This window comes from Malaclemys terrapin, chromosome 9, assembly GCF_027887155.1.
Source record: "Malaclemys terrapin pileata isolate rMalTer1 chromosome 9, rMalTer1.hap1, whole genome shotgun sequence".
NCBI lineage: Eukaryota > Metazoa > Chordata > Testudines > Emydidae > Malaclemys > Malaclemys terrapin.
The window spans coordinates 32,491,496-32,517,982 of NC_071513.1; the positions used below are offsets into that span (position 1 = coordinate 32,491,496).

At 40.7% G+C, this 26,487-nt stretch overlaps 1 long non-coding RNA gene across 1 annotated transcript in view; it reads right to left on the reverse strand.

The window, feature by feature from the left end:
• Positions 1-2,684: 2,684 nt before the first annotated feature.
• The window catches only part of LOC128842780 (uncharacterized), a 52,654-nt gene continuing 28,851 nt past the window's right edge, over positions 2,685-26,487 (reverse strand). The window contains exons 4-5 of the long non-coding RNA XR_008446113.1: positions 5,142-5,257; positions 2,685-2,936 (exon numbers count right to left, since the gene is read on the reverse strand). This is a non-coding gene — a long non-coding RNA (uncharacterized LOC128842780). The remainder of the gene's footprint in view (positions 2,937-5,141; positions 5,258-26,487) is intronic.

Genomic DNA, 26,487 nt, shown 5'->3' on the forward strand with positions numbered 1-26,487 from the left:
TCAAATGAACCTTTGCTTTCCTGTACATATTAGACAGGATTGATTTTTCAAAATGATACCATTCTCTCAGTCTTTTAGGGGAACTGATTGTTTGTCTCCTGTGAATTAATAATTGTTATTACTTTTATTACCTTTTTCTGAGCCACTTTCAAAATGAAAACTGTGTACTTGTTTCCCAGAATAATGTTCATACTTGATTCTGAAGAAGTGAGCAACACATCTCCTAAGATGGGTGAAAATTTATTGGGTAGAGAGAGATAAGGTGATGTAGTTTTCCATGATGTAGCAGAGTGATAATTAAAGAGATTTTTTCTGATTTGTTTTTTTTACACTTCTGATCAGTATCAAACTTTTGAAAGTAGTGGCTAAGATTTTTAACAGGGAAAATGTCAATAGAGGATATTTTGCCCTTTCAACTTCAGCATTCCACTAATTTGATTTGGTGTATAAAGCAATGTACTTATTACAAAAAAGACGCTGGTTTATCAGCAGTGTTGGAACCTTTGCCTCCTGCATTGGATGAACTCTACAAGTAGTGCACATTGAGCTTTCACATACTACATGTCAATTTTACAAAGACTCTGTGACACTAATGGTCTTCTGATTTGGACCCTGATTCAGGAAATCATTTAAGCACATGCTTAACTTTAAGCATGTGCTTAATCCCATTGGCTTCAGTGGGAGTTAAGCATGTGCTTAAGAGCTTTCCTGAGTAGGATTGCTTTCCCTTTCTTGGTGTAAATGAAGTCAGACTAAGACCCTCCATTTCTGGAAAGAATGTTCACATTACTCAGGCAAACTCTTTCTAGCAGCCTACACTATAGCATGGAAGATGTGGAAGGTCTATTGACAATTGTTCTATTAAGGTCTGAATGAATTCACCAAGAACAACAATTCCAAGGCAGGAAGGTTAGTAGGTTAGGGTATGTTATTTTAAGGCAATTGTATCACTTTCTTTAACAATGATGTATCTTTTGCCCAAGGTGAATTAACCAGAGTTACTCACTCTAGCAAACCAACCCTTTAAAGCAAAATTTCCTGTTATTTTTCTTAAGCTCATTCTGCAACATACGCTGAAAATGCTACTATATATTTAAAAGTGGGAAGTAGAAAGAAAAGGGAGAAAAATCCACAATGAAACTAGTGGGAGAAGACATTAAAGTGTTTTAAATGTGAGGGGGAAAAGGTTGAAATTCAAGATGCCATACAAGATTGTTTTTTATGATCCCATTGTAAGTTAAACAATTGCTAGCTATCCAAAGTGAATAGGCCATTTAATAGCCATGCATCTGTGTTGCTAACAAAATAACAAACAACATGGCAAACAACAAAGCCTGCAAAGAGGGAATTTCAGAATGTAGTCAATGTTTTGAAGAAGAAATAAGAGTGCACAAAGGAGAAATATTTACGTAGGGAGGAGCAGAAGGTTATAACAAGAATGGATAAAGGTGTAATATTTATTATTACCTTTACAGACTTTATCATGAGTATGCATAAGGGTTGGGCCATGTTCTTTGCTTACTTCAGAAATCATCATCCTGAGAGCATTCTGTGCCAAAAAGTTAAAAATTATGTGCACAATATTTTAAAATTCTGCAAATTTTATTTGTCTAATAAACATAGAGGCTCCAGCATGGCATTGGGGAGCACAGGCCACTGGCTGCACAGAGGTGGGAGATCACTGTGCAGCTCACTGCCCTCCCTCCTCCTCTCCCCCACCCCCGAGACATGGACTCAGCAGTAAGGCTGCACCCAACCCTGTCACAGGTTGCAAGGACCGGACCTGCCCCAGAAACACACTTCCATGTGGGCAGGCAGGCTCAGCAAGGCAGGATCCAAGTGTGGAGGGGCTTTACTGTATGTGGGGGATCCAGGTGTGGGTTGAGAGAGTTCTGTGTGGGGCAATCTGGGTGCAGGTGGCTCAATAGAGGATCCGAGTGTTGCGGGGGGATCTGCATGCACAGGGGCTTGTTGGGGGGTTTTGGATGCAACAGTAATGGGGCTCAGTTGGGTGGGGATCCTGGTGCAGCTTGTTAGGGTGCAGTGGTGCGGGGATCTGAGTGTGGGTGGCTCTTTGGGGTTGTCCAGGTGCAGGGGGAGTGGTGCTCATTGGGGGGGGGGGGAGGGTGAGGCTCAGCAGGAAAGCCTGGGTATGAGGGGTTTTGAATGCATGGGGGTTGGGTAGATGGGGGAGCAGCTCCCTGTACAGGGGTCCCTCCTCCTGCAGCTGAGGAGCAATGGGATGCAGAAATCAGGGGAGTAGGGAGGGGAGTTTGCAGAGCTTCTTGCTGCCAGGGGAGAAATATGGTGGTGGGTCTGACCTGGCCCCGGATGCCATGCAGGGGAAGAGGAAGTCCCATCCTCACCAACCCAGCCAGGACTAGCAGCTCAGCCCAAAGCAGGGTAGGAGTCACCAGCCAGGTCTTCCCCAGTCCACCTCCTCCACAGTGATTTACTTCTCTGTCGGCTGCCTTGGGCACCCAGAACGTACTGCTTGGGAGGGTTGTATGACTGCTTTTGTGACTTCCCTTTGCTTCCCTATCAAAAAGTCACTTTTCTATGGGGAAGCAAATAAATCTGCAGGGGACATAAATTCTGTGCATGCAAAGTGGTGCAGAATTCCCCCAGAAATAATAAGAATGAGATGTCAAAATATAATGCCTGATATACTTTTAATTATCTTACTGTACTACTCTGACCATTTTAATATTCTGAATTTTGGTCACTTACTCCCCAATTAATAGCTTAACTTACCTTTGAGAAAGACAAGGCATTCAATCAGCAAGAAGTCAACTGAAAAAGTTGGGGTGCTATCATATTAAATACAGTATATGTTATTCTTTAAATTTAATGGGCAAGACTCTTAGCTGCTTGGGTAGCTCCACTGATTTGCTGCCCCATTTTACCCCATCTGAGGATCTGGGCCAACATGTCTTCTGCCAGCAAAAGAAAGAGTAAGTCAACACCTATTTTGGACTGATACTTCAACAAATATCTATTTTACTAGTTATTAGCCAAATTTTTGTTTATATGTGTGGCTGTGCATGTCCATATACATACGCATACTCTTTTCATCCACTGTAAAAATTATGCCTAGACAAAGAATGATTGCCTTGAATAAAACATACACTAGAAGTCTACTGTACATTGGGTAATGAATTATGGAGTCATATTGGTTTGCCGTTTCTTTTAGTGGTTCACTTAGTCATACTAATGAAGATGTGATACTTTTTGACAGGGTACTGCATTGTTTTTTTTCACCCCAGCACTGTTAAATTTAACTGAAATACAGTGAGCACTTGAGTATTAATAAATAATGTTAACTTTTATTGTAATAGTGCTCCAAAAACACTAGGCCCGATGCACAGCTGGTATAAATCCATGGCATTCCATTAAAGCCAATGGAGCTATGCTGACTTACACTGGCTGAGAATGTGGGCCAAAGATTGTGTTGATAATATTCAGGCAGGAATCCACTGCTTCATGCAGCTTAAGAACTCTGCTTCCGAAGTAGAGGAGGAAAACAAAGAAATTTGGCCTAGATGTAGTGTTGTAAAAGGGACCAAATTATACATTTCCATAATTATTAAACACATGCAAAAAAAAAAATCTTTTGTCAAGTTGCATTGAAAAATCTGTACAGAGAAGTTTATATTCTTGAGGGGTGAATGCATTTCAAGGAATACTATGCTTCTATTCAATGCATATGATAACAAATTATTGGTGTTTGCAAATAAGAATGACTTTCTCATACTCTTCCATAAGGAGTTGAATAAGAAGCATGCATATGTTCTACAATCATTTTTTCCAAATTAAGAGCAAGATCTCATATTTTGCTGTAGACATAGATAATTCTATAATTATTTGATGTTATATGAGCCCCAGCTGATGAAAACTGCTGGTGTTTACAAAGAAATTGCTTCAAAATAAAGTGACAAAAGCAATACATAAACCTTAGTGAGTTGATAATACAAGTTTTCATTTGATATATGAATTGAGAAAATGTCAGACTCATCCAACATCATGATCCAAAATCTTTTGATATTATTCTGTATTGAGCCTTCTAGCCAGAGATCTCAATGTTCTGAACAAAATAAATTAATAAAATACTGAGCAACCTCCATTCAGGGTGTTCAGCATGCTAAAGTACTTTGCAGGATCACCCCTTAAGCCTCACACACATCTGGGAGGTAGGTACCATAGTAATTATTATAATAATTATTATCCATTCTTTAAATATGGGGAAACTGAGGCCCAGAGGTTAATGGCCTGACTCTGATTTTACTTACCCTGGCATGAATCAGGAATAAACCCAATGATGTTTTAATAATGTAAAACTAGCATGAGATGAAAAATTAACCTTATGGTGACTTGCCCAACCTTACACAGCTGTGAAATATCTTGGAAAAGATCAGAGTAGATGATCACAATGGTCCCTCTTGACCTTGAAATCTATGAATCCAGTTTCTCAGACTAGAAGAGACTTCATTTTGTAGGATCAAGGGTATATCAATGAACAAGGTGGGAACATATTGTCCTTAAAATATCCAACAACAATTTAATATAGCCAGACCCTCACACAAAAAGTGCCTGGCCTTACAGGGTACGTCTACACTGCAATGTAAACCTGGGGTTCAAAATCAGGCTCCAACCTAATCCCCCTTTCCATCTACACACTAGTTGAACTAACCCAGGGACCCAAGGACCCAGGGACCCAGGACCCCATGGGGTTAGCGGGTCCAAGTCTGAGTCAGTCTGGAGACTGGCACCTGGGGTTCAAACCCTATTGCTTTGCAATATAGATGCTGCCCAACTTTACTCAAGCTCTGGGAGTCCACCAAGGGTATCCCACAATCCCATGTACCAACTGTCTTTGCTCTCTGGGCTGTCAAGTTTGGTGGACAGTCAAGTTTTCCTACACCACGCCATGAACAAAGAGCTAGAGTGGTCACATTCTAGGAGGGTGCTAGGAAGTCTTGGATGGGGTAGTGGGACTCGGGCTTACATAATACAGTTTAGATGTTGGAGCCCCAAGTTGGGACCCAGGGTTCAACAATTCCTAACCTGTGGTTACAAATGAGTGAAGATGCTCAAGCCCTAGTTAAACAAACCTAGGGACAGCAAACTTGAGTTTTACTAACCTGGGTTTACACTGCAATGTTGACATATCATTTGAGCTGGTGACAGGTAGTACCACTCCAAAATTATACTTTCTTTCCATTTCCTTCAGCTTCTCTCAAACCTTCCCCATCTGCAGCTGGGCAAATAAAGGAAAGGAAGCCCATTACAATATTTTCTCCTTTCTAAGCTCCTGAAACCTAGTTTAAGACCCCGTAACATAGTGGCACTCATCTCTCAGGAACATCCCTTGGCTGAGTGTGTGTGCCTGCACTCTTAGTCTGTGGTGATCTCTGTGTCGGTGGTTTCTTAGGTGGGTTTTCAACAACACAGCTCTCCGGCCAAGTCACCCACACAGTCTGTATGTGAAACTAACGGACCCCTGCCAGGGTATACAGTCAACCAGGGGCCTATCCCAGTACCCCTTTGTTGGTACCTCTATAGCCCTCCTGAGGCTCAACCTTTATATAGTCCCAGCCCTGCTATGGGGCCATGCCTGCAGTCCCAGCAGTGAGCCAGGAGCTCTCTCTGATACAGCAACTGATCTGTCCATGGTCCTGATGCTCCTTCAGCCAACCAGGAGGAACACACTCCCCATTCTTCCAACTCCAGGCAACAATTAAGTGACTCTAGCCAAACTACTCCTTTTATGTGAGCCTGGTGGGCCCTGATTGACTGCTTCCCCTGCAGCCATTCTAGGCAGCCTGGAGGACTTTTCTACTGCTCCTTTCTGGGACAGGTTTGGTAGGACCCTGAGGCCTCCAGTGGGGGCCCTCTGAACCTGCCTGGTACATCCCATCGCAGACCCACAAAGGTTTGATTCTCCTCAGATTTTCCCCTCTTTAACTCAGCGGAGTTACTCTCGATCTACATCAGCATAAGAGAGAGGAGAATTAGGCCCTAAGGCTTTTGTTGGGCTCCATTTCTGTTGCAAACTTTGTAGGTTTCAAATATCAGAAGAAATAAGGATGCCCAACATTTCAAATGATTCCCATTCTAAAGCACTGAAAACCACGAGTGAGAGAAATTATCCACCATGTGTAAACAATTCTCTTCCCACCATTGCCAGTATACAGATTTAATCATTCCCATTGCTCTTTATTTCAATGACAGATTACATTGAGAGTAAATGTACATCCATTGCTTATAATTAACAGCAGCATAATTTTATTTGTGTATACGATTCAGTTAAAATGTCAGTTTAAGGTGAAACTCAGTTAAGAGCCAAGTCCTACCCCACATTGTGCAAAGATAAGCATGCAGTAAATCCTTAGCATTTCATCAGTCATGCAGGGGATTTCCTGCCCTGCAGATGAACTCCTTAGAATCCAAGTGGAATTTGGAAAGACCAGGACTCTATGCTCGAGTAGTGTGCCAGTGCTGTAACCATATATTCACTAAGAAGGAATAAGTATCTTGATCCCCTGCCAGACAGATTGTTTGCTGCTGGCAGTAGGTAGGACAGAACACTGCTCCTTCTGGAAGGAGTAGCAATAAGCGCTCCATCTTGTGTTGTGCCAGAACTTCGACACTACCTTATAACAGTAGGATCTCTCAGGTGCTTCCTATTCACCAGTATCCCTCTACTCTATTGTAGATAATACTTAGTCCTGCCATTAGTGCAGGGGACTGGACTAAATGACCTCTTGAGGTCTCTTCCAGTCCTATGATTCTATTCTCACCAAACAGTTTTCTATGGAACTAAGGTACAGCGGTATGGCCTCATGTGGCTGGACTGACCTCAGTGCTGACCCTACCTAATGAGATGGAGCAGAGACTCAGGTGCTTCTTAGTACATTTCTGCACTGCTTATATTAAGCCGCTGTGAAATATGGTGTACAATGAAGTTAATTTTTGTTTAGCTGTCGTAATGGCTGTGACCTCTAGCCTTTGTATATAAGATGTTTATTAAAACATACAGCATCTCAGAGCTAAGCAACATTCAGTGTGCAGCACTGTAGCTTGCGAGTACATGGAAAAGCTATTTGGGGTCCTTTGAGTGGATGCTTTTTGTCCTTGCCCTGATGTTTCTAGGTGTGGTGACCAATTAGGCTTGCTCAGGGATACTGACAAATTGCTGGTGCCCTCTATCTCAGATTTGCCCAGAGTAATTTAAAAATAAAAACACTGAGTTGGTGCTGCTTGTGTTTTGATTTGGCTAAGATTGCTGAAAAGAGTTAAGCAAGCATGTTCTCTATACATCTTGCATGGACTTAACATTTATTTTCTAATGCTTAAAAGAATGATTTTTTTAATTCCTATCTTTAACATCATAGTGCTTCTTTAAATTGTGGAAAATGGAATGTTTATGGTGTGAACTTAATTGTAAAAGCAAAGGGACAAAATCCATCCCAGGTCTAATTCAACTGAAATGAATAGTGTTACACCAGACATGAATTTGGCTCAGTGCGACTTCAGTTCTAATTGACAATAATAAAATAAATAATAAAAAAAAGCTTTTAAAGGACAAAATTTTCAGGTCAGAAATTCATCATAGATCCCAATTCCAACCTCTCCCCTACCCCCCCCCCCAACACACTTTTCACAGAGATTAGAAAAACAGAACACTAGAGTCAAGGTCCACTGTTGGCATTTGATAGAGTACCCCCTTCCCCAGATCCAGAACCAAATATAACACCTTAGTCAGAAATACTGGGCTAAATTTTGGCTGACACTTGCAAAAGTTTACATTGGTGAGGAAGGCACAATTAAATCTCACACACCTTTATTTTCCATGTAGGGGTCAAGGAGCTGCAGCTCCCTCCCCGAGGGGCTAGCCACCTCAAGGGGGGCAAACAGGGCTGGGGAGGAGAGATGGACTTGGCAGAACAGGCCAGACACCAAGGAGGGAGCAGGCAGCACCCTCTTAAGAGATGCTCAACTGTGCTTCAAGGAGCACTGGGAAATGTTATGCCTTCTCAGGGCACAATCTGCCTATGAACTACACCTAGAAGGCTGTGGCTTACTGAAGAGGGCCAATCCCTATTAAATAGTTTAACCCATTATTAAGGCATTCTGAGTAGAGCAGATATGTCAAACTATAGCTAAGATGTAGATGGCCCATTCTAAAGCACATCTATGGTATAAATCAGTAAAGGCCATGAAGTTTTTTTAAAAACTATTCAGTCCCAAAGTCAAATTCTGATCACAGTAATAACTGTAAATCTGCAGCAATTCCAGTAGATTTACTGTTTTTATACTATTGTAACTGAGAAAAAAAAAATCACCCTCTGTTTTGAGGATCCAGGTGAAAAAGACTAATAAAGTATACTTTAGATTGGAAAAGAATATTAGTTCACAGGAGGAATATGGGTCAAACCAAAGTCTAACATCCAAAAACCCCAGACTTTGGAGAATGTTGGATCTGAACTTTGTAATTTGGACCCATCTCTAATATCCAGCAAAGAAACTGATAATGCTTATAAATCCAACCTTATTGCTGAACTAAGAAGAAGATTGCTAAAGGTCAGATTGTATAACCCTTTCTCACATTGAATACTACATTGAAGTCAATGGGACTTCTTTTGGAGTAAGGTACTACTCTGTCTAAGTAAGGGGATCACAATCTGGCCCCAAACAAAATCAGTGGTTTTTTTTTTCCTGCCACTAATAACTAAGAATAAATTCTGAACCAATAACCTTTATGGAAATTATTCAAGGAACTCACCCGTCAAAGAGATTATGTTCCCAATTTATGAAACTACCAGTTTAATCACACCAAGTTTGTATTTATTCACTAACACCATTTTCACTAATCCCTTTATTGGGGGGCAAACTACATGGAATACTCACAATTGTCATATCCTAACCTGATAAAGACATTAATTGCAGAAATTTAATCTACACAGAAGGACTCAAATTCCTTCAGAATTCTAAGACTATGAAAGAAAACAGAAAAAATAACCACCACTCTGGCCTGACTATTTCACTACAGTGTAGAATGAGTAATGGATTTACACCCCTACAATTTCAAAGCAGTGTACCTGGATTTAGCCACATGACTCTTATTCATGTAAACACTTAAAACCCCATGGAATGATTTGAAAATGAAGGGATATAACTTCAGACCAAAATGGAGTAATATTGCATTCAGATTTCACTGATACAGCTGCCTTCTTTTGAACTTGCCCATAGTTCCAGTTCAAGGATCTTCAAAGATATCTCTACTGCGAACAGTGCTAGAGAAATGTAGAATGTAAATAGGCTTTGAAGGAATTAAACAGCAATTTCCAGAGCTGTAATCATCAATTTTAAACTTACTTGTTGTTTTAGTTTGAGTCAGTGACATACACATATCAGACATCAATACAAAGGAATAACATCCATGGGTAAAATGCAGGGTTGTTTTTGTTTGTTTGTTTTTTTAATATATTGTACTGGTAGGTTATTCTGTGTCTAGACTAGATTAGTAGTAGTATTGGTTTGTAGTAATGTATGCATATTTGTCAGTTTGCTTCACTGTGAGATGGATTCAGTGTACTGTCACAACTGTCTGTCATAATGGGGTCCCATCCTTTTTTATGCCTTTTTCTAACATCTTTGTTTGTCCTGATTGATGCTCAACCCTTCAGGCTGCTATTTCCCTCCACAAACAAGTGATTAATATAAAAGGGGATAACTTCTATAAGCAACACAACTAAAATAAAAAGCGAGGCACTGAAAAGAGTTGCTTTGACTAAAAAGCAGGAAATGGAAGGGGAACAGCTGTCTTCTTAAAAACAATTTACAAAATTGTCATCTCATAGGGAGAGAAAACATAAGGCAAAATGGCCCAGAGTTTCTAAACTTGGGTGCCCGAAGTTAGTGCTCCAAATCCATAATTAGACATTGAAATAAAAGTAGTATGGTTTTCATTGGCGCTTAACACCCACAACTCCCACTGACTCCATTATCATTACTTATTTACATTACAGTAGAACTGGGGTATGTCTACACTGCAAAAACAACCAGCAGCAGCGAGTCTCAGAGCCTAGTCAACTGACTTGTGTTTAGCTGAGGGACTAAAAATAGCGACATAGGCATTCAAGCGCAGGCTCCCACAGAGAAGGAGGTGGTTCTCAGAGCCTAGGCTCCAGCCCAAGTGAGCATATCTATACTGCTTATTTTTAACTGCTTAGCACAAGCTCTGTGAGCCCAAAGTCAGTTGACTGGGTGTCTTAGGCTTGCTGCCATAGGTCTTTTTTCCCCACAGTGCAAACATATCCTCAGAGGCTTCAACCAAATTCCTGGACCCATTCTACTTAGCACCGTACAAACACACAGTAACAAACAGTCTCTGTCCTGAAGGACCTAGAGCAGTGGTGGGCAACCTGCAGCCCATGGGCTGCACTTGGCCCATCAGGGTAATCCGCTGGCAGACTGCAAGACAAGTTGTTTACATTGACCGTCCACAGGCACGGCCACCCACAGGTCCCAGTGGCCGCAGTTCACTGTTCCTGGCCAATAGGAGCTGCAGGAAGCGGTGCGGGCTGGCCACCACTTCCCGCAGCTCCCACTGGCTGGGAACGGCGAACCGCGGCCACTGGGAGCTGCAGGAGGCCATGTCTGTGGATGGTCAATATAAAGAAACTGTCTTGCGGCGCACCAGTGGATTACCCTGACGGGTCGTGTGCAGCCCGTGGGCTTCAGGTTGCCCACCATTGACCTAGAGACTAGGTAGGCAAGACAGAAAGTGTTGGAGGAGATACAGATACACAAGGGATGAAGTGACTTGCCCAAGGTCATAGGGCAGATTAATATCTAAATGAAGAATAAGACTCAGGTCTCCCAAGTCCAAGTCCAACCTATTCCCCCTAGACCACACTGCCTCCTGGAGTTCATGTGGATTTAAGAGTGTTCAGCAGCTCTGAAAAAATCATACCATTCTTATACACCTAAATAATGAATTTAGATGCCTAACTTCAAGCATCCAAGTTCACAAAGTTATGCCTAACGTACCGCTAATATAGAACATAATGTGGATGTAATTCAATCAATAGATCATGGTGAGAGAAGGGCAAAATTCAATCAGTTGGTTAATATTACCTGAACTTCAAGATAAAATTATCACCTTAATTTAGATACACTTAAATTGTACTATGACACCAAACATGGGGATAATTGCCTTTCTTGGCGCCAAGATAATAGGTTCACTAGAATTCTATGGAGACACTTGCGGTGGTTTAAAGCCTTGTCATTTTCATAGTGCGTTCTCTGCTGTTCTCCATTTCCTCGCTCCCTCGCCCCTTACAACTTTGGTGACATTTCAGTTTTATTATATATTTTTCTAACATCAGAAAAAGAACATAACATGCAAACAACCATTGGTAATTATCCTTTTACAGGCTTACATATATAATAGAAGAGATCCCCTGTGTGCACATATCTGAACCCAAAGCAGTCATTTTCTACACTTGTACAGCATGCCTGACACAGTAAAGTCTCAGGCTCCAAGATCATTTCTATACATAGATCAATGTCCTTTAGTCATCGTCATCATCTGGTATGTATCTTTTTTTCTATCCCTTGCTCGCTAACAATGCTACTGTTCCTTGATTGGCTCTGGAGTGTATTGAGATTAGTACAGGGAACGTTTAATAATAACTGATTGCTCCACAAAAAGGCATCAGTAGAATCAATCAGGAGGCATGAAACAAATTGTCTTTTAATACAAGAGTAACACACTGACAGCTAGTTAATATCTGAAGCAAACATTTACTAACATAACTTTTTAACTAAATCCCTTCACACTAAACAAGGAAGCTCTTTGCATGAAGTTTGGCTTTTTGAAAGTCTTGCTGAGAAAGAAAGGCTGGAGATGTGAGTTGTGTGTTTACAATTTTACATGGAAATAATTTTCAACAAAATTTTGGGTTTACAACTAAACAGAATTTTTTGTTTTAAATATTGACTTTCAGTGGAAAATTTGAACTTTTCATTGAAAAGCCAAACACCTGAAAACCAAAAAGTTTTGTTTTCAGTCAAAAACTGGAAAGTCGGTGAGCGTCCTCAGCCAAAGAACATTATCACACTGTAGCACGTCCAAAGACCCCCATTCTACCCATGAAAGATGTTGTCAGACCTGTCAGGAATCCTAGCCCATAAATGAGAACGGTGACATGAAGCATGCATACTTCAATCCCCAGGAGGCACCATAACTGAATTGAGATTTTTCCAGTTTTCACATAAAAGTTTGCTTTTTTATTTTTCACCTAGAATTTGAAATTTTCCTGGGGTGGGGACCCACATTTTCCAATCAGTGCTAGATGTGAGGTATTTTACTTTGGGCAAATAGAACAAGAGGTACAATTTCCACATTAGATATTTTGCTCTTGTATCTTGGATGAGACAACAGAGAATTCAAGCTGTTCCTACTACACTTTCCTCTAATGATCATTGTCAGTAATATATAAGTATACCCATGGTATTTTATCGAATAGTAACAAGTACATAAAAGAGTTCAGCACTGAAGTCTATTATCTCCTTTTTATACAACAGGAATTGACATCTTAGAGCTTGTGCTGCCCTCGAAATATGAGTATTCTTATACTGGGGAAGTGTGACATATCACGGCCACTATCTTTGGAACCTGATTTTAAAAAAAGACAGAAAGAAAAAAGGAACACACACACACACACACACACACACACACACACACACACACACCACTACAGAAAAATAGAATGAACAGAATGAACAGGGTGACCCAACAGCACAACTGGTGGCACTGCTGAATGTGATGTAATTGAAGAGACAATTTTTATGGAGTACTGAACACAAGATCTGAATATAGACTAGTGAGTAGGGGCAGTCAGCTTACAAACGTCATGCACTCATATGTTAATGCTGCCATATTAACAGTTCTCTGGTACCCAATTGTGAATCCCAAATGGAAAATCACTTCATTCCCCCTTTATGTATTTTTTGCCTACTAGCGTCTGAACAATCTAAGTATGTACAACCATGACTTTATTTTTAATTCAAAAACAATAAACCACATTTTGAGACATTGGGAGGTAGGGCAGATTCAACTGCAATGAGTTTTTATTTGTTAATTCACTGTCCCAAACAATCCCAAATGAACTGTGCTACGTATTTTATGGGTGCCAGGAATGTGATAGGATGGATTAGAGTGTGAATAGTTTTCTTCTTTGGGTGGATTCCTCTGAGGGGGAACTGAAATTCACTGTTATTTTATGGCACCAGCTCAATTTCAGTCACACTTAATTTCTTTGGTACACAATACATGGTGATTAATATTCTGGCTCTGCCACTAATAGCTCCTTCAAGTTGGACTACATGTGCCTTTGAATCTGGTACCTCAGACTTCTCCATCACAAATCAAGTAAAAGCCCTGGGTCTGGACTTATTTATAGGCTTTATGGGTTTACTCATGGCTGTCATCCATTCATTGGCACATTGAAGTCAAGTATAACCTCTGAGAAAGCACAGTGCATAGAGAAGAGGAGATATAATATGAAATTATCTGCCATAACTTTGGTCCACAATAAGGTGATGGCTCCAGACTTTACCCAGGCTTTAAAGGGTGATACCCTGAATCAGTAATGAAATAGACAGACAAAGTAGATCATCTTTTTTATTGGATCAACTTCTGTTGGTAAGAGAGACAAGATTTCGAGCCACACTCTGTCTCTCGCACCAACAGAAGTTGGTCCAATAAAATATATTGACTCACCCACGTTGTCTCTCTAATATCCTGGGACCAACACAGCTACAACTACACTGCATAGAATGAAATAGATGGCAGAAATGGTTTGGGTCAGCACCATGGACAGCATCACTACTCCACCCACTGGGCTGAAACATCATCTTCTAAGCAGCTCCGCTGGTAGGGGTGAGAACTCCAAATGAGATTCCTAGTTTATTAGGCAGTAGAGAGTGATTGTCTCTAAATGTGCATTCTTTTTTCCAAGAGACAAGAGTCACAGGTCCTCAGTCAATGGAGTCTACATTAATTTACATCAGCTGAGTATCTAGCCCATAATGATAATCCCTGTAAAAAAGGATAAAAAAAAATCCAGTTTGTAAAGCACTTTTATATCCCCAGATGAAAGGTGTATTGTATGTGTAACATATGATTATTGCTACAGAAAGGGAAAATATGTCTGCAACAGATCAGAAATATATTCACCTCACACATGAAGCAAAAAGCTTCTCTGCTTAAGGAACGGATTGATTTAACTAAAGAAAAAAAAAGAGTCATCCCATTTCCAAGACAAACATGATGTTTTATGCAAATGCTAGTTCAAGCCAGAGAAGTATCGATTCTCAGATAGCATTTTGTTGTGTCTTATGGAAATTTAGAAGGTGGTAAATTGTTGTGCCCCTAGACTAATCCTACCTGTCCTTTTAGACTGTTCTTCATGACAAAAGGTGAAAAAAAAGTCAAAAAACACATTATCAAAATCTGTGCTAACTTGAAATTCAAGGTGAAAGTTTATTTTCTTTCAGTTAAAAATCCAATATGCAGAAAACTACTGAGATCCCTTTAGGTGTTTTATCAAGAAACATCTTCCTCCTGCCCCACACTGACAGAACCTGCAGTAACAGTGGCATTAATTTAAGGTAGTGTCAGCAACACGTAGCCCCCCCATTGCTGCCTATCCAGAATTGCACACAGCCTGCAGGATGCTGAGACACGGTGTTCACAAAATTCCCAACATTACTTTCAGGTTTTAAGTCCTATCAGCTCATCCTGTTCTTTCTCCCACCCCTACCATCCTTGCTAATTACGACATTGCATGCTTGAAACATTAATTCAGGGCTCAATCCGTCGAGCTGCTGAGCACCCTGAAGCAGGAAAGAACTTAAGCACATATTTAAGTCTAAGCTCATAAATAGTCCTGTTATCTACTCACCCATTAGCTTCAATGGGACTACTCACATGCTTAATGATAACTGCATGTTTAAGACCCTGATTCAGGGAAGCATCCCTCTTTCAGAAAACACTGAAGTACATGTTTTAAAGTTCCATTGAAGTCAATGAAGCTTAAACATGTGCTTTTTTAAGCACATGCTTAAGTGCGTTGCTAAACTGGGGACAAATGCTTTGTTGGATCAGGGCCAGAGTGCTCAGCACCTTGTAGCATTTGCCCCTGCTATCCTCAGCCAGAATAACTGGGTTTTGAATGTTTCACATAGTGATTAGGGTAGATGAAATTCAAGCATCAGGGTTGCAATATAATCCTTCCTGGGATACTGCTTCAGCCTACAGACTCCCTATGTTCATTGCCCCTCCATATCCATACACAGGGATTTATTACCACTGGATTCACATAGCTGTAGACCTTGTGACTTCCCTGCAATCCTAAGACCTCAGTGCTTTGGCTAGTGTGAGGTTGGCATGGATTCCAACCAGAGATGACCTGGTACCTGCCGATAGTAGCGGGGCAGAGTGAGGGCAGTGGCTTCAAAAGATGTCACTGAGCAAGCTCAGTCCAAGCCAAGCAGCAAATCTGGAGGGGGGGGGGGGAGGGAAGGGCATGAGACCCCCCCCCCATTGCCTCTTCTCCCCGTGTGACACCTCTGATCCCCATGCTGCAGTAAGCTGGAGATACAAAGATTTTCCTGGGCTGCTAGCCCATCTGAAGTCCTGCTTGCAGAACATAATGCCTTAGTACCCAACACCACTTTTGAATTTCCCCTTAGTGAAGATTTTGGGCCTGAATGTGCTCTCACTTATACCAGTGTGTATTAGGAGTAACTCCACTGAAGCTAATGGAATCCATCACAGCACAACCAGCATAACTGAGAACAGTATTTGTCTCTCTCTGAGTAATAAAAGCTTTATATTTGAATATCTACTTCTGAAATGTTGTAATATAAGGTCTGATCAGGAGCGAGGCCATGTACACTCAACAGTCACTGAGGTCAAAGAAGATGAGGAAGTTCAGTACTCGATCTAAATTAAAAAAAATGGAATTTCCATCCCACTGAAACCTGAAACTTTTGATAATATGACATTAGTTTTCATCCCAAATTGGGACAAAAATTCAAAATAAAAAACTTCATGGAAAGAAAATTATAAAAAAAAAAATTAGATTTGGAAATGCCAAAACCTTTAATATTTTGATGTTTCCCATTTAAATGGACAATTTCAACATTCCTGAAATAAAACATTTCACTTCAGGTCAGGATGATATTAATCTTTGTATTGGTATAAGCTACTGCAGTGCCTCCTGGAAGTTGTAGTTCCTTGTCCCTCATAGCTCCATTCTCCCTTATGGACTCTGCTCTCCAACTGGTCAACATCTTCCATGATGTACCATGATCTCTGTCTCAACCCAAAATGAAATGCTTTATTTAGATTTTTCCTATGGAACATTCTGCTGAAATTGATCTTTTCCAGTGGAAAAATTTAAGGAAACCATATTGCCTGGTGGGACAATGTTTCAACCAGCCCTTCCAAGAGCTTTCTGCATTTCGCAAGATTGGGCTACTGGCTTGTCTCTTAAAGAAATCAGAGAGAACATGGCCAGGAAAGCAGACAAATGATCAGCATTTTACTTTCTAAGTAGAAGAATATTTTAATTTTTGCTCTTTTAGGAATAATGTTTTTGCAGGAAGCATTATGTCCTGGACACCATGCATACAAAATTTTGCATTTCCAAGTTAATTAGAAATAAAGATAAGAACATAAGAACGGCTGTATCGGGTCAGACAAAAGGTCCATCTAGCCCAGTATCCTGTCTACCAACAGTGGCCAATGCCAGGTGCCCCAGAGGGAGTGAACCTAACAGGCTCCTGCCATCCATCTCCACCCTCTGACAAACAGAGGCTAGGGACACCATTCCTTACCCATCCTGGCTAATAGCCATAAATGGACTTAACCACCATGAATTTATCCCAGTTCTCTTTTAAACGCTGTTATAGTCATAGCCTTCACAACCTCCTCAGGTAAGGAGTTCCACAAGTTGACTGTGTGCTGCATGAAGAAGAACTTCCTTTTATTTGTTTTAAACCTGCTGCCTATTAATTTCATTTGGTGACACCTAATTTTTGTATTATGGGAATAAGTAAATAACTTTTCCTTATCCACTTTCTCCACATCACTCATGATTTTATATACCCCTATCATATCCCCACTTAGTCTCCTCTTTTCCAAGCTGAAGAGTCCTAGCCACTTGAATCTCTCCTCATATGAGACCCATTACAAAGCCCTAATCATTTTAGTTGCCCTTTTCTGAACCTTTTCTAGTGCCAGTATATATTTTTTGAGATAAGACCACATCTGTATGCAATATTCGAGATGTGGGAGTACCATTGATTTATATAAGGGCAATAAAAATTCTCCGTCTTATTCTCTATCCCCTTTTTAATGATTCCTAACATCCTGTTTGCTTTTTTGACCGCCTCTGCACACTGCGTGGACATCTTCAGAGAACTATCCATGATGACTCCAAGATCTTTTTCCTGACTTGTTGCAGCTAAATTAGCCCCCATCGTATTGTATGTATAGTTGGGGTTATTTTTTCCAATGTGCATTACTTAACATTTATCCACATTAAATTTCATTTGCCATTTTGTTGCCCAATCACTTAGTTTTGTGAGATCTTTTTGAAGTTCTTCACAGTTTGCTTTGGTCTTAACTATCTTGAGCAGTTTAGTATCGTCTGCAAACTTTGCCACCTCACTGTTTACCCCTTTCTCCAGATCATTTATGAATAAGTTGAATAGGATTAGTCTGAGGACTGACCCTTGGGGAACACCACTAGTTATCCCTCTCCATTCTGAGAATTTACCATTAATTCCTACCCTTTGTTCCCGGTCTTTTAACCAGATCTCAGTCCATGAAAGGACTTTCCCTTTTATCCCATGACAGCTTAATTTATGTAAGAGCCTTTGGTGAGGGACCTTGTCAAAGGCTTTCTGGAAATCTAAGTACACTATGTCCACTGGATCCCCCTTGTCCACATGTTTGTTGACCCCGTCAAAGAACTCTAATAGATTAGTAAGACACAATTTCCCTTTACAGAAACCATGTTGACTATTGCTCAACAGTTTATGTTTTTCTATGTGTCTGACAATTTTATTCTTAACTATTGTTTTGACTAATTTGCCCAGTACCAACATTAGACTTACCGGTCTATTATTGCCGGGATCACCTCTAGAGCCCTTTTTAAATATTGGTGTTATATTAGCTAACTTCCAGTCATTGGGCACAGAAGCCGATTTAAAGGACAGGTTACGAACCTTAGTTAACAGTTCCACAACTTCACATTTGAGTTCTTTCAGAACTCTTGGGTGAATGCCATCTGGTCCCGGTGACTTGTTAATGTTGAGTTTATCAATTAATTCCAAAACCTCCTCTAGTGACACTTCAATCTGTGACAGTTCCTCAGATTTGTCTCCCTAACATCCTCAGCTGTGAAGACTGAAGCAAAGAATCTATTTAGTTTCTCCGCAATGACTTCATCGTCTTTAAGCGCTCCTTTTGTATCTCGATCATCAATGGGCCCCACTGGTTGTTTAGCAGACTTCCTGCTTCTGATGTACTTATAAAACATTTTGTTATTACCTTTGGAGTTTTTGGCTAGCCATTCTTCACACTCCTCTTTGGCTTTTCTTATTACAGTCTCGCACTTAATTTGGCAGGGTTTATGCTCTTTTCTATTTGCCTTACTAGGATTTGACTTCCACTTTTTAAAGGAAGTCTTTTTATCTCTCACTGCTTCTTTTACATGGTTGTTAAGCCACAGTGGCTCTTTTTTTAGTTCTTTTACTGTGTTTCTTAATTTGGAGTATACATTGAAGTTGGGCCTTGTAGCGAGGCGGTGGGCTACCCCACAGCCCCGCTGAGGGCCGAACCTCCCCTACTACCAATGTGGGCGGAGCCACCGGGTCCGGCGCCCGCCCTGCCGAAGTCACGGCCCCGACCCGGAAGTATAAAAGCCCGCCTGCAGAGCTCAGTGGAGCCCAGGCCGGCGGAGAAAGCAGATGTCCCTGGCTGAGCTCCCATTTGGGAAACAGCCGCAGGCTGCGAGCAGCCTGCTGACTCACCTCTCACCAGCTACCCCAAGGAGGACTGGCCGAGCCTGCCCCGTGCCAGCTACCCCGAGGAGGACTGGCCGAGCCTGCCCTTCGCTACCTACCCAGAGGAGCCAATGCTAGTGGAGAGCACCGACGACACTAAGACGGCCCAGGTACCATATGAGGGGGAGTGTGGAAGTAGCCCGGGGGCAGCCGACCCCAGTCTAGCTGCTGTACTGCCAGAGCAGATGTCAGTGTGTTGCGGCCAGGATCCCCACTGACAGCAGCGAACGTCCGTCACTGCTAGGGCCCCGGGCTGGGACACAGTGGAGTGGGAGGGCCTGCATCCCCCCTGCCACCCACTCCTTGGGTGGCAGACTCCCCCTTTTTCCCCTGGCCTAGAGAGCCTGGGTTGCTGCTTGACTATTGGTTTGCTGCCCCGCCCTGACCTAGGGCCTGGGCTGCTACAAACTCTGACCCAGCCCCTGCTTAAAGGCCTGGGTATTTGCCTGACTGTGTGATTACTGCCCCACCCTGATTGAGGGCTCGGGGATCTTTTCTGACTGTAGCGAGGCGGTGGGCTACCCCATAGCCCCGCTGAGGGCCAAACCGCGGCCCAAAACTACTACAGGCCTCTATTATGATGTTTTTAAAAAGCATCAATGCAGCTTGCAGGGATTTCACTTTAGTCACTGTATCTTTTAACTTCTGTTTAACTAACCCCCTCATTTTTGCAAGATACATCGTTATTTTAATGTTTAGTATCCTTTCTTTGAATTCTGTTTTCTCCACCTTACTGGGTGATATTATATTTTCTAGGAATCATCTTGGAATGTCATTAAGTCACCATTTTTGTCTTGCAATATTTCCATAATTTAAAAGGTGAGAGAGGCTTAAAACAATGAAGATGTTTCTCCTTACCGGGCAATATAAAGGTCATGAAAGTAATACCAAGCACATCCAGGAACAAGCGGGTAGCTTAATAGCATGAGGAATCTGAAGTGTTGGTTAACTACCTATGCATATATGTGTATTCAGTCACAAGGTTAGGACTTCCTAAGAACATTACTGATCTACTCATCTCAAATCATGAATTAACACAAATACACACACACACCCCTAATGCATCATAGTTATTGTATAACTTAGATAGAAATCAAGAACTATATCTGATGTCTATTTAGCTCACTTTTTCTTTAAGACTAGGATAATCTAGTAACGGGCCAGCATCATATCTCTTCAGTGCCCTTTTATGTTTATAAATTTTGAATATATATCATGGTTTAACATTTACATCATATGAGACTTATACAATTATACACACACACACACACACACACACACCTAGCTAGCAGAATAAATTAATGTTTAGAATCTGTGTATCATACTCATTTATTTTCTTCTCTCCTCACCAAAAAAAATTTAGCCATGCCCAACATTGACTAGGAAAAAAAAAATAATGCTGAAGATTATTTTATAGCAATGCATTCAGGTGAAATTTTACTATGTACCTTTAGGTATCATTTTCACATAGCTAAAAGGACCATATGTAATCATTTGTATTTAAATAATTCAAGCTCATACAGAAGGCCACTGTTTCAAAAGGAAAAAGCAGATGTACTTTTTTCCACCATTTTCAAATGGATAAATGATCCATTATTAGTCATGTGTGCTAGATGAAATCTAATATATAGCATTAAACTTTCCCACTGAAAAGTTCTAAAGCTATTACCCACAAATCCCAAGGGCCTTTTATAAATATTGTGGGTTTTTTTCTACCAAGACTGCACATCAGAATTTAGTTTCCTTTAAATGCATCCGCAACAAGAGACCGAAAGGTGCCCACTCTTTATTTGATGTCAGTAAATGTATTTAAGGCCAATTTGACTTGAATATGTAAAACTCTAAAGGTGGACAAAAAAAAAGCCAAGTAAACTGACTTTAAATGAAATAGTCTTAAAAATGCAAAATCCAGGTATAAAATATATTTGTCCATCTTTAATCATGCTGATGATATTTCACTCTTCAATAAAAAAGAAATGACTTTCCCCAGTGTAAGTATTGCAATGCTGCTTTAGTTGTAATCTCTTGTATTCAGAACAACAGTCCAATAGGTCTAGGATACTGGCGTGGAGTCAATCTCTAAGTACTTTCTGGATCCTGAATGCTCAAGACCAGAATTGATTCATTCTTGAGCTGACTGTAGATACAGACTGGAACTTTTTACAATCACTCTTCTTTAGCTGTCTTTCAACAGCGGCATCACCACACCCCATTTATTACTACCACAGGGTGTCACTATGTAAGTGACATCATAGGGAAAAGATGAGGATTTGCCAGGAATGCTCAAACTGCACAGCACCACTATGGAGATCTGAATTTGTGAACAGCCAGCCCTGCATTTTTAGAATGCTGAACATGTGCATCATCAAATCTATTACCTGTCACCACAGTCCCTTGGACTGGATAAATTATATCCCACAGTTGGGTAGTACAAAGGTAATTCTGTTGCCATATGTTGTGCCAAAGAGCTCATGCTGTGACAGGGTACATTACAGATGATGCTTGTCTATGTGGTGCCCATTTTCTTCCTCATCTACAGAAATCTCACCCCCTCAAAGGTGCTAAACAATCTAAAATAAAACAAGAACTTCAGTGAGCTGTTTGCTGGAGACTCAAATTCTGATTAAAACACCCAAAATGAAGCTTCCTCCAAATTCTTCAGGTTACTAATCTTTCTCCTATGCTACTGGCAGTGGGAAGAATTTGCTTAATTCTCACACACAATTTCACCACACAGCATCAGGGAAATTCAAAGCTCAGCTTCTATCATAGAATCCTGTGGCACCTTTAAGACTAACAGATGTATTGGAGCATAAGCTTTCGTGGGGGAATACCCACTTCGTCAAACATCTGACAAAGTGGGTATTCACCCACGAAAGCTTATGCTCCAATACATCTGTTAGTCTTAAAGGTGCCACAGGACTCTCTGCTTTTTACAGATCCAGACTAACACGGCTACTGCTCTGATAGCTTCTATCATGTTAGTTAGTTAACAGAGCAAAATAGTAAGTGAGTTCAGACTGCCTCATGATCATGCTTTGAACAGGGTATTTTTCTATCCTGAGATCTGTGTGAGTTGAAACATGAACAAAAGAGATATTCCAAGACGGAGAAAGGAAAGATGGGGATTGTGGACTGTACCCTAAAAAACCCCACATTTAATCATTTGTAGGTTCATTTCATTTACTATTGAGTTTTACATTTAGGGAAATAAGATAGTTCAAGGAGCTGATCATGGCACATAGAAGATTTCATCCATTAGTATCCAGCTCAGCTCAGCAATGATCAGAAGTTGTTACTATCTGATAAATCTTCAGTGGCCTCTGTAATGTGAGGAGGTGTGGAGGGAAATGGCTGCATTACCCTCTCATGGATTTTACCCTCCAGAGAGAGTTTGAGATACACTGGCAGGAAATTATGTGTAGAGGTGTGAACCCTAACCCTGCAGATCCACCACATCAGGGAGCCTTGCTGCCTTCAGTGAGAGAATCTACACTTTCCCTGCCCCCACCCAATATGAGCCATACACCTTGCCACCAAATGAATTTTTACAGGAAGGTTTGAAGTTGTACATACCATTTGGCAGTCTGTGATCTTCACCTCAATTATAAGGCTACTGGTAACATGCTCCTTCTGATTTAAGGCTTTTGCCTTAAGCTAAACTATAGCCCACTGTAATTATCCTCATTATAGAATCTAGAAAGTTTGCCTCCCATGGGTGGTAATGGTGTAACAAAGATGGAATGAATTTCAGCATCCAATGACCTCTAATTAACACAAGCTTATTTCACTGAAAATTGGGCATGAAGTAAAAGAAAGCCAGGGCTTTCTAATCACAACCTGAAATATTGAAGCTTGATATAAAAGCCATCATTGGCATTCCCTTTTCCTGCCCACTTGCACAATTTGTGGTCCTGATGCTCCTCTGCACTTAGGGTGCTTTGGGTCACAGTGGTGGTGCAAAGTGGTTCAAATGCCAGTGTAGACTTGGCCACAGTAGAATCACTCCAATGTAGGGAGACCATGTAATGGCTGGGGCCCTATGTAACAGCTCTTGCAGCATTGCCTCTCTCTGCAGAGTGGAGCCGGTCAGGAATTCTTTAACAAAATGTTTTTTTCCCCTCAGAAAATCCTGATTCATCAGAACTGAGATGCGTGGGAAGAAGTCGGTTTCAGCAAATTCCCTGTTTCAAACCTTTTTTTGGAAAAGATTTTTGAAATTGTCAAAATGCCCCATTTCAACAATTTTTAAACAAAAAAAAAAAACAAGATTAAATTGACTTTTCCTTTAGAAATGTAAGTTTATTTATCATAAAAGTAAAATGAAATAAAATAAAAGATTGAAAATCAAATGTTTCAAGATGATTAAAAGAATACATTTCAATTCACCCCACCTGCATTTTGGGGGGGAGGGGGTGGATGGAGGGAGTGATGGAAAGGAGATTTTCTGTTGTGAAAATTTTCAAAAACTTTCAATTTTTTGTCCTGATTCAGAACAGGAAAATTTTAGACATTTCGAAAATTCTCACAGGAAGCGAAAACTGTTTCCTACCCAGCTCTACTGCAGACTTCATAGGAGGCATGACACTTCCCCTTTACCCACAATGAGTTGCACAGCCAAGGATCTGAGCTGGTCTTATCATGTGAAGAAATTGTGAAAGAATAAGGATGCTTTCCAATTTTTTTCAAATTCCTAATTTTGCAAAGGTCTTTCCATGTAGACTGAAGTCCACAAAAGAGAGAGGTGGCTGTGGGACAGAGCTCTTGGAAGGAGCAGTTGGATTAGGGTTGAGGGAATGCTTATTGCCCCCCTTCAGCCCTGAGGAGCTTACCTGGAAAAAAGGAATAAAGTATTTGGCTATATTGCCATTTCTGTGACATCCTCCCCACATTGCCTTAGGAATGGTGAGAGACTGACAGCAAAGCACACTAATTAATCCTCAACATGGTGGGATCTTCCATTTGTTATTATAATCATAATAATTTACTATTTATTACTTGTATTACCTAGAAATACCAAATGGGATCAGGGTCCCCTGGCTCAAGGCATTGTATAAACCCTTATTAACAGATAGTCCTTCATCTGACAAGTTTACAATCTTGTGAGGACAAGATACAACAAGTGGGTATAGCTAAGAAATGGAGCTAACTGGGGAGCAAAGATGATAATATAGTAAAGGGAATATGTGGTAACATGGGCTCGCTGTGCACATATTTAACAATAGATAGATTAGATAATCCTAATAATCATCTAGCAATTTAATAGGATCATTTGCTATATGGGACCTGGACTGAGATTGCTGAACTCATTTCACATAGGCTACCAACTGCTAGCATACTGCCTAGTGTTAAGAAAATGTTATAGGCAAAAGTCGGATAGGATTTGTTATTTCAGTATTTTTTTCCTCTCTCATTTTAGCATGCCCCACTAGTTGGCAATTACTTCCTACTGTACATCTATTAAATATTCATGTCAGATATTATTTGCATAGTGCAGCTTTTCTCTGATAAAAAATTATGTTATTCATTCACTGCTTAGAAGATTGACCCAAGGTCCCTACTTTAAACACACAGTTATATTGATTGTGAAAATACACTAAGAAAATTATGTAGTTTATATGCATGTATTACTTCTCCTGAGTCATCCTGAAGCTTATAATTTAAGCCCCAGTGTTTCAGGTAAAATGAAATTGCTTCACTAAGTAAGGCTGCTTTGATTTCAGCTTTACTCCAAGCTTTGCCAGGCAAGCAGAAAATCTTCATAGGATGAAAGGTCTTGTTCATATAGAATGTACAGTCATGCATTGCTAAAATCGTATGCATTCAAAACACACCATGTCGCTGTTCAAAGATTGTTTTACAAAACCCTTTTTGCCTTATGTAAATAATCCTATATTAATGGAAGATTGTCACAAATGAGCAATGAATTTAGATTTCAGAAAGCTTTGCTATGCCCGCGTTACATTATACACAGCAGAAAAAGGACAAAAGAGGCAGAGGTGCTTGCTTCAGGTAGAAAGAAAAAAAAATCCAATTAACACCTGCAAGATGAGATAAAATGACTTAGAGCTACAAATATGTTGCTCCTTGTGTGAGATGGGGTTTTGTTTGGAAAGAAACTTTGGGACACACTATTTTCTTCTCCCTGTCCCATCATTGCTCCTTTCTTTTTTAGTCCTTCCCACTTCCATGCTCTTTGTGTCCTGTATAAGAACCTATACAGACAGATGATGGATAGATAATCTTATGTCCATTCCTCCTTAATCTCGGTCTCTGTATCTCCCTATGCCCAGTCACTTGGTCCTCTTTCTCTGGCTCCTCCTCCCCCATTATTGCTCTTTCCTCTGTCTTCCCCCACTTTTTCCTCATTCAGTCTTTGTTTTCTTTCTCTATCCTCTTGGCTCTTGGTTCTTCTCTTTCCTTTCATTCATTCTTTCTGTTCCTTTATATTCTCCCCATCTCAGTGATTATGACTCATTTTCAAGCAGTCTCATATGCTGGTTCTGCTGATTCCTTGCAGTATGGTGAAGGGAAGAGAATACCAATCAAAAGAAATATGGCAGTATGATCACTGCAAAATGAAATTCACCCCTCTGCAGAGGATCAGCACAAAGCCCATGCAGCACATACACCCTAATTTGAGTGAACCAGAAATTGAACATACAAAGAACATATAGAGCAACTTAATCAATTTATTGACTATCGTATAGTGCAACCGTGAATCCAGAAGGTACAAAGGTGGCATCTTTGACCACCTTGGCTCTGCCTTCTGTGCTGTGAAAGGAAATATGCCCTGTGAGGCATGCCACAAAAACAGGACCTTAGTCTTTAGCATGCCATTTCCAGCTTTGTTAATGACTCACTTTGTGAATTTGGGCAAGTCACAAGCTTTGCACTGTAGTTCACTTAGCTGCAAATCTGGGATTATATTACTATTATATTCTACAGGTGTGTTAGACTTAGTCATTAAGGACAGATTTTAATACCTTTATGTTGCATAATGTCTTATTCAGTCCCCAGGCAAGAAGAGCACTTATGAATGTGCTTAATTTTAAGTGAATGAGTAGTCCCAATGATATCAATGGGACAACTAAAGGAATAAAAGTATTACTCAGCACTTGTCTACACTGGCACATTACAGCACTGCAACTTTCTTGCTCAGCGGTGTGAAAAAACACCCCCCCCCCTCCTCAGCACTACAAGTTTCAGCGCTGTAAAGTGCCAGTGTAGACAGTTCACCAGCGCTGGTAGCCACACTCTTGGTAGCTATTCCCCTCGTGGAGGTGGTTTTCTTATAGCGCTGGAAGAGCTCTCTCCCAGGGCTATGCCGCGACTACA